Source organism: Nannobrachium achirus (genome assembly GCF_963921795.1).
Source record: "Nannobrachium achirus genome assembly, chromosome: 4".
NCBI classification, from domain to species: Eukaryota; Metazoa; Chordata; class Actinopteri; order Myctophiformes; family Myctophidae; genus Nannobrachium; species Nannobrachium achirus.
The window spans coordinates 54,978,825-54,988,673 of record NC_137813.1 but is presented as its reverse complement, the minus strand read 5'-3'; positions in this window follow the sequence as shown (position 1 = coordinate 54,988,673).

Here is a 9,849-nt window from a genome sequence, read left to right as displayed (position 1 = left end):
GAACCCCTAGTTTGACCCCTCACATGCTACTTAAATCAACTTTTTTTCATTTTCTTTATATTCTAGTGGAGTCAATGGGACAGTGAATATACAAATGGCCATAACCTTTTTTCGCGATGTTTCCGGCAGAGCAGGCCTCTGATTCTGTGTACCTTAATGACCAAACTAATAGATAAAACAGAAATAAAAAGTGCGGCAGAACATCACAGGTTCAACCCTATTCCTTGAGCTTTTGGGCATGTGGATCCCCGACTATACCAGGACATTGGGGTTTTGTCTATTTTTTTTGTTGTTTGTCTTGTTTAAGGTTTAGGGTTCTTTGTCATTACGTGGAGTGACTAGGGGTGAGACTATATGCCTCCCCTGGCTTCATCCATCACCTGGACAAAAATGTGGTCCGAACAAAGACATTGGTGGTGGGGCATCGCTGCTGGGAGGACTGGCATGCAGTCATGCTCTGATCTAACGCGGACCGTTTCTGTTGGCAGATGTAATGGGCGGACCCGGAGAATCTCTCCGGGAGTCTCCGGACAATAGCATGTGTTCTCCTCCCCCCACCCCCCTCTGCTCCTCTTCTCAACGCAGAGAACGCTGCTGCGTCATGACGTCAACGAATTCGGTGCGACGCCCCTCTGCATTCTGATTGGTTAGGGAAATTGTACACTTCCTCCAACAGTGATTTTAACGCGATCGGCCAGGCTTATTTTTCTTTCCGATCGCCAAAATAAGCCTGGGTTTCCGAGGCTAATGCAGTCATAACCGTTACTGCAGCTTTTCAGCATTTCTAACTTCTCTTTTCCTGTGTGGTTGCCACGATGGACCTAGTAGCCTCGGAAATGCTAATGTTAACTCGACTAGTAACTTAAAACATAGATATACGTACAAAGCTAAGATACCTCATCCGCCGCTGCAGTTCATTGGAGCGACGTGTAACAGCTGGAGGCCGGACCTCCGGACAAACAGGGGGAACGGCTGCCAGTCAAAGTGACTACTGGCCAATCCCAGCGCGTCTTTTCCCGGGACGTATCAGTTCAGTACAACAGAGCTTTATTGGCACGTTTCCATCCAGTTCCTGATGTTGCGCGGCTCAGCTGTTCTTAGAGGCTGCGTACGTAAAGACCCGCCCCCACCTGCCTCTCATTGGCCTACCAACTACCGTTTCTGTGACACACGCGGAAGCGAGGCACGCGGAAGCGATGCAGATTCCCTCGGTCCCCCGATGTATATGCGTCCGAGCCGAAGCAGACGTCTACTTTTCTATGTCTATGACTTAAAACAGATAACAGTTTGAAAAGAACACAATTTCTAATCCTAGTGTTGCATAGATCTGTGAAGATTGTGATTATACTGCACACTCAGAAATAAATGAGGGATCTCAATGATTTTCAGGCAGGCCAAGGAAGGACCCCTTAGTTGAGAAAGAGATGAAGCAGGGACCCCCACTGTATATTGTATAAAATTGTGTTGCAGATACATTTCTTTTCATAGATAGCTTTGTTGACCATAACTGTATTTATTTATTATTATTTGTTTTAATGACATTTAACCACTTAAACACATTTTTGGTTAATGTTCCCCTCAGGAAAGGGAAGGGTTCAAGGGGTTTGTGACATGCACACTTGTGTGTGTGTATGATGCTGTTAAGTATGACATCATTTTGTAGGCAGAGGAGAATTTCTGCCCGCAGTTTCCGTGAATCTTTTTACTATTTTTACTATTTACACATTTTTCTTCTCTTTATTGTTGAAAGGAAAGTGTTAGAATTATACTTTAGTCGTTATTTTTTAGTCGTTGTTTTTTGAAATAGCGAGGGACAGAAAATGCTCTGGGGGCAGATTCTCCTCTGCCTACAAAATGATGTCACGGCTTAAAAGCCCCATATATATACAGTATATAGCAAAAATCTAAAATGACACAGATGCTTTTACAGATTGAATGGATTAACAGTTAAACCCACTGTGCTCGTGTAGATAAAATCTTCAGATGAACTGTGCCATGTTTGTGGCACAGTTCATCATCGGTTTGGGATTCCTAGTGGAAACTTTAGTCTTCCTGGAAATTTAGCATGCTGAAATGGAAACTATTGATTTAGCATCAACACATTTCTTTCTTTCATTTTAATGTTTGAAATCCACACCTCTGAGATCCAGAGCGAGTAAACAGAAATTGTGCCATGACATCTTATAATGTGGATCACCATAGTCAAATTGGAGTCTTCCCATGTGTTAGTTTGGAGATTGTATTCAGCAATAGACTCTGTAATGTATCAGGTAGGATTGTTGTATTTTGAATGGCAGCTTTGCCTGCCTTTGGCCGGCACAGTTAGATAATTGTGAATAATTGACCACCAGCAGCAATACTCTGAATTAAAAGGGCAAACATCAATTTCAAATGTGTGTTTGCGTTTCTGTTTACTTGTTCTTTCTTCCTTTTCACTACAATGACTGTGCCATGAACAGGACTTGGCACAGTTTCACCACTTTACCAATAGGTGTCACTATTAAACTCTGATAAGCCTTCCAAAGCAGGCTATGGCTGGGCCTGGTTTCAAACATCAGGTACATTCACATCTACTGGGGGAAATAATAGCTACTGTGGACTGTGCAGATTATAACATGTAAAGCTGGCACCAGATATGTTGCCTTTTCAGTTATGAATATCAATTATTTGTTTGACTTGTTTTCACAGACATGAGTGGGCTCTTAACAGCATTTTGGCACATCACAGTCTGGGTAGTTTAATTTAGGTGTTTGTGTGCTAGCATACGTTTGTACAGTGTATATGGGGACTGTTGTACAGTCTGGGAGATGGGAGCTATAGTAGGTCCTACATCTGAGTAGTGATGATGTGATGTGCATTCAATTTTGTACCTTTTTAAAGGCTATTTGCAAAAGGTTTGCCTTACTTTTGTGTGTAAAACAATGGTAATGCTACTTAATACTGGACATAAGAATAGCCTACCTTTTCGCTCTAATTAGATTAACAATATCCCCTGAAATAAGTCAACATTTAAGTGACATTAAATCGTTCCATGTTTACCCTGAAGTTGCCTCTGAGATCAATAAAGGTTTAATAACGCATCTTATCTTTCTACAGCACATGGTGGGGGGGGAAATAGTCTAAAATCAATGTAATCTTTTATGACTTCATGATGGAATGAAAGCAGTAAGCACATGAGTCATAATGGCAGAGGTGTGCTCAGACTATGGACTGGAGTAAAAGTAGCAATACCACAGTGTAGAAAATACCTAAGTAAAAGTCCTGCATTCAAAAGCTTGAGTCAAAAGTAAAAAACGTATTGGCATAAAAATATACTTAAAGTAACAAAAGTTAAAGTACCCATAATGCAACCCATTTCAGAACAATCATGCCATTCTACCTGCGATCAGAGAATTGGGTCAAAGTAAAAGGTCGCGGAGAGAGAGTTACACAAAACCACATCCCCAAGCACCCAGAAATGGTCGTAAAGAAAACAACATACTGGCAGACAAGTGCACACGTATGTTGCTCCACAAATCACGTCCAACCCAGATTTGGCTCAAACAAAGGGTTAAATCCCATCTCCTGCTATGCCGCACAAATGTGGAATGCCCTACCGATGGCCTCAATAGTGTAAATCCCTACCCAACCCTAAAACCACTCTGAAAAGTCACTTACAGGTGGCTGCCTGCAACTTGAAACTGGTAAAAAAAAAAAAAGAAGCCTATCCTTACCTACTCCTGACCTGTCCATACTGTAGTACTGTGTTTTATTTGTCTGTCATTTAAAGTTGTATGTATTGAGTACAAAGGGACCCCAATTTAAACAAGCCATTGAGCTTGTGTTGTTTATACTATACTGTCCTGTACCTTTTCCTATGCAAACTTCTAATAAAGTATTACCTGTACATCAATCAATCAATCAATCAATCAATCAATCACATAAACATACAGTCTATGGGTGGACAAAGCTTATTGTTGGCTCCAGCCTCCAGTACATGTTTGGAAGCAAAGGTATTTTTGTAAAATCAAACATTATCCTAAGTTGGTTACATTTCGATTTATACATGAAATGCAAAGTTACCAATAAGCTTTATTGTTTTGTACGTGTGTGTTGTTGCACACATGTAAAATCAATGAGTCAGTGGTAATATTTTAACAGAATTTCCAGTTAACCAAGCCCTATACGATCAATGCCTGTTAGTCACTGACCACGACAGGATGCATGTGCTGCCTTCGACATACCGACAGTAGGCCTATAGGCTATAGCTGAGCCAGCCTCACTGCCAGCCACAGCCACATAATTATGAGACACGTGCAAATGTGGTTTTGTGCACGTTTTGTTGACAAGATGCATGCCTGCAGTGCTGGGACATCTAGAGAGAGAAGAAACTTGAGACACATGGGGGGACAATTTTAAAAATTATTTTAATCTTTTCTTCCCTATCTTTAAAATTAAAAACATCTGAATTGCATTCTACCACCTCCAAAGGCACAGTCATACTTGTAGCTGACCAAATTCATAAAACACTGCCACAGAACATTTCTTTTCCCTATTTATTTTTGCTTTTATACATAAGAAACCAAGCACTATAAAATTGACAAAACATATATATTTTTTAGTTTTTTGTTTGTTTTTCTTGTATTGGATAAAGAATGGTCATTCTATATGCTGTGTAGATTGTTAAAAGACGTGAGTGATAACAGTAATTGTTCGCTGCTGTGGTAGCGTTGGTCAGATTCCCTTGAAACCTAATTAATACTTCACAGGATGATGGTGTCGCTCGCCGAAAGCACTGCACGTCTTTCACTCGTTCTGGCGAGCGACACCGACCTGCAAAAGTATAAAGTAGGCTTTACGAGGGTAACATGCTGGTTCGAAGCAAACAATGCATGTTCAGGACACGTGCATTGTAGCTATTAACATTTTCTTTTTTTAAGATTTCCAAGTCACAGACTTCAACCACTTTAAACCTGGCATCTCTGTTTTTGTGCATGTCATCATTATAGTCAACATTTTCAAAAGCAGCAGAAATGGCAGATCTACAACAAGCTCACGACACGTCGCACCGCGAGGCACTGTGTGCTTGTAGATCAGCTATTTTTTGAACGACGCCGCCGTACGACATACGGCATAAAATAGGTCTCAAGTGGTTACAAATCTAAAACCATAGATGTGATATTGATATTGTACTTTACAACAGTGGTTCTCAAAGTGGATTCCAGGGACTCTGTGGGTTCCTTTATGGGGGTCTAAATTGACCCATACAAGTATGTAACTCTGACAGTGTACAAATGGAACCAAATGGACCCTCCCGGGTCCATTTGGTTCCATTTGTACACCGTCAGAGTTAAGGGGAGACCTTGAAATGTGAAAGTTTGAGAAACACTGCTTTACAACAACCCATGGTGATGGACAATGTTCTTTTGGATGGTAGAAGCAAAACGAGATCGATGAGGGGAGATGAAAACACACCGAAGGGCATGATGACGACGCCGGAAGGCGCGGAGGGAGGACTGTGCACAAAAGAGTCATCAGATTCGTCTACCCGAGCCCTTTGAACCGCACAAACAATGGCACCTGAACTCAGGGGGACTTCCCCCATGGGGCCTACGCAACCTGCACCTGACTATTACGAAACACGGCAGGAAATGACATCTCTGGGCAGACAAGACAGAACATTTCAGTGGGGCTGCAACTCGATTATCGAAGAAATCTTTCGAAAATGACAGATCTACAAGCTCACACCACGTTGTCTCGCACCGCAATGTGAGCTTGTAGATCGACTATTTTCGAATGAAATAATTAAAATGTATATTCCCCCCCTAAATCGATAATGTATAGTCAAATTGATTATGGATCACTTATTATTATCGACTAGATTGATTTGTTCGATTAACCGTTGAACCGCTGCATTTCAGATGTCTCTGTTGGGAGTTCTTAGCCAATCTGTGCAAAGAAGCCTGTATATGTGAACCATTCGCCGGAGGATTGAAGGGGCTAACCGTAGTGCACAGGTCTATAAAACGCACACAGAATGCATACAATGTGTGACGACACATCACCATAAACTGCACAGAAAGATTCACTTAGTGACACATGAGAAAATTCAAAATAGTGTATAAATATTTAATGTATGCATGTATTACAGCTAATCTATATCTCAGTCAGGCACAGCACAGTCCCCCACGTGAAATGAAACAACAAAGAGGGATGAGCTCCAAGCACAGGGGTCCTCCCACTCCCAGGTTAAACATCTGCCAAGATTGGCATAAGAAATGGGAAATAAAATCTTTTTAAATAAAGGACAAGTATGTATGTAAAAAGTAAAATGATGAGGCCACAGATGAAACCAATCGAATAGAAAGGAACAAAGCACTTTAAAAACATAAAAATATGATCCACCTCTCTCTCATACATACACTCACTCTCTCTCTATCTATATCTCTCACTCTCTCTCACAAAACTGGGTGTTATAAAAGTAAAAGGATGTTTTTTTTTCTTTTTAGTTTTTCGTATAATTCTTTGTAGCAATAAATGGGAATATTTACTCCACATCCACTGGGTGGAGGGGGGTAATCAGTGTGTTTAGTAGCTGTATCAGGCACCCCAAGACCACGACAGCTATTCTTTATAGGCAAATAAAATCAAACGAGAAATCTACACACTTCTCCCAAATTCAATGATTGAAAAAAAAAACAAAAAAAAAAACAGTCAACACTTGGCACCGGTTGTGCGGTGATAAATCGCACAACCGGACGCGTGCACTTAAATTGTGACACACGCGCGCACACACATTATCATCATGAAAAAAAAAAAACATGTTCATTTGGACCCTAGATTTAACAGCACAGCGGTGAGACCTCGGTGCACACGCAAGCACACGGACAACAACACAGCATAAGCATGATTCATATAGTTGTGTGCTAGTGTCGACCATGATGAATATAGCTGATCTACAAGCTCCCAAAGTGTCACATGGGTACAGTGGTGGGCGGGGTGTAGATCTGCTATTTCTTGGCATGCCACACTGGCACGCAAGTAGGTATAAAAATCAGGCTATATGGGGGCTGTGTGTACCACGCACACACCACTTTATCCCAACAGCCCGACGCCAGTCACCCACTTTCCTCTACAAAAATGACCCACAGACTCTGATTGACAAATTAACTGTCAGCTAAAATGGGCCAGACAGAACCACACACTGTTCAGCAGCCATGTACTTTTAAAAGTCTTCTACTTCACAAACAAAGAGCCCAGTTCTTAGGACCACTCCGGCAAGGCAGTGACAAGTTTTTAGCGACCACTGTGACCAAATGCAATCTCGCCATCAGAGATGTAGTGAGACATGTAAAGACAACACACACGACCACAATCTTTTTTTTTTCTTTTTTTTTCTACACACACACATCTGACTTACTTGTGTTCATCTCTCTCAGTGTTCTAGTGCCTGGTCTGTTTGTGCCTAGGGTTGGGATCTTCATTTTAACCATTCCGATCCCATAACTCAACGACGAGAAATCTCGTCAATTACTCTTTTGTATGGTTCATTGGTTTATGACAGCGGGCGCTCCCCCGCATCCGTGAGTGATATCAGGACTGCAAATCCCAGAATGCAACGGGAAATTACATCATCCCAAAATTGTAACTCTGAGAGCGCGCAAATGGACCAATTTTTCAATTTTTCAGTTCAATTTGTACACTCTTAAAAGTTACAGTGGTCATTGAAATTAAAAAAAAGTGTGAGAACCACATGTATTGTGGCTATTGTGGTCTAGCATAACCTGCTTCTGTGTGACAGAACCGGTTCCAGAATCGGATCCGGTTCCAGGAATCCCAACCCTATATTTGTGCCAGGTCAGTAATCTGTGCTTACACAGCCAGTATGGTGGACAGGTGAAGGCTGTCCAGGCTCTGAGGTGATGCCGCTGAAACGGTTCGTGTTTTGGTGGCAATATGCGTTGACATGACGACCCTGTCGTTTTTTACTTAGTAACGCGTCACAGACAATATGCAAGATCTAACATGTAGTATCAAGTGTATAAATTAGTGTATTTTTGTACATAAGTGTGTGTATGTATATATATGTATAATATATACTGTATATATATAATATATTTATATTTATATTTTATCTATACATTTGTAACCACATATATTAAAACCCACTTAGGCCTAGAATTATTGAATGCTTTAACCAGTGAAAAATAGCAGATATACAAGCTCACAGCGCGGCACCGAGTGCCGCGCTGCGAGCTTGTAGGTCTGCTATTTTTGAAAAAGTCGTGAAAATGTGTGCAAATCTTTGAATATATGTATTTTCAAAGCGAACGTTTGTAACTCAAATTTTGCTTCTGGGTGGTCCCTGGAACTAAATATTTTGAGATGGGGGTCCGTGGCCAAATATATATATTTTTTTCTTCACATGAAAAGGTTTGAGAACCACTGACATAGTAGTCTCTCAAGAACAGACTAAAGGCATGTTTTCACAACAGTTCCGGAATTTTTCCTGCAAAATAATTAGCATAATCATTTTCAACTTGCCGGGAGTTTTGTTTTTTGGGTGTTTTCACATGAGCAAAAATGCTGGCATCGCCATAAAATACATCGTTTTCACTACTAAACCGTCACGGAATGAAAATCCGTGTTGCCAGACTTTGCGAGAGAAATAAGCAACCAGGTGTACGAAAATAAGCCCCAAAAAGTGATATTATCTAGGCCACAAAAGCAATTTAAAACTATAAGCATCGCCACATCAGCTACTTGACAATTACCGATCTAAAAGATCACAACAAATAAAAAGCAGCCAGAAACGATCAATACATACAAGCAACTTTACGGAAATCAAGACCATAGTCGCTTATAATTAGCAAACATGGCAACCAGTGCTTACCACACCGTCTGCGTCTGGACGCTTGATCGCTTGCTAAAGCAGCAGCGAGTCACGTCTGTTCGTCTCTCCTTTTCTCTCTCACCAATGGATTTAACAAGTTACGCTCTTTGAGTTGGTAGCTTCCAACTTTCATCACAGCATAGGCCAAATGAGCGCATTGTGTCTCACTCAGACAAAAAATAGGCTATAGCACCGTAAAAAAAGTTAGTAAAGATTCCAGCTTTTATCACATTACGAGCGCATCGCGCTCCTGTCTCCAGAGCGGACTTGTATCAAAACCCACACAGCTTAATTACAAATAGGCTATAGAATAATTTTGAACCATGCATTGATCTAGCATTAAGCTTGCATTTCTCGAGTCTGTCTTCTGTGTTTGGCTGGCTTACATAACATTCGAATGCAATATGGATTCTGAAGCTTTCAATCCCAATTACAATGCTTTAACTGTTAATATTGGCTCCTTGCGTGCACCTGCTTGTCCGAAAAAAGTAAAAATCACGGTATGCCGTTTTCACTGTGGGGATATTTCTATTCTGCCGGGACTTTAGGCAAAAATTACTAGGTATTTTCCCGTCACGTTTGGGACACCAAAACTCACGGAAGACAAAATAAGTGGCCGTTTTCACATGGCGTGAATTTCAAAATTGCCGTCATTTTGGAAAAAACTTCCAGAAGTTTGACTCAGTGAAAACGGGGCTTAACTGAGCTCCAGTTAAGTGAAAAGGACCTTTTCTTTGACGATGGCTGGCCAGATTGCTGACATAGAAACATTAGAAAGATTCAAAAGACACTTACAGAATCGTGTCAAAATTCAAATTTTCACGATTTTTCAAAAATAGCAGATCTACAAGCTCGCAGCGCGGCACTCAGTGCCGCGCTGTGAGCTTGTATATCTGCTATGTTTCAATGGTTAAAGCATAAAATAATGATACACGATAATGTGTACCCGTTCTGAATGGGGTTAACGAGTGTTGTGT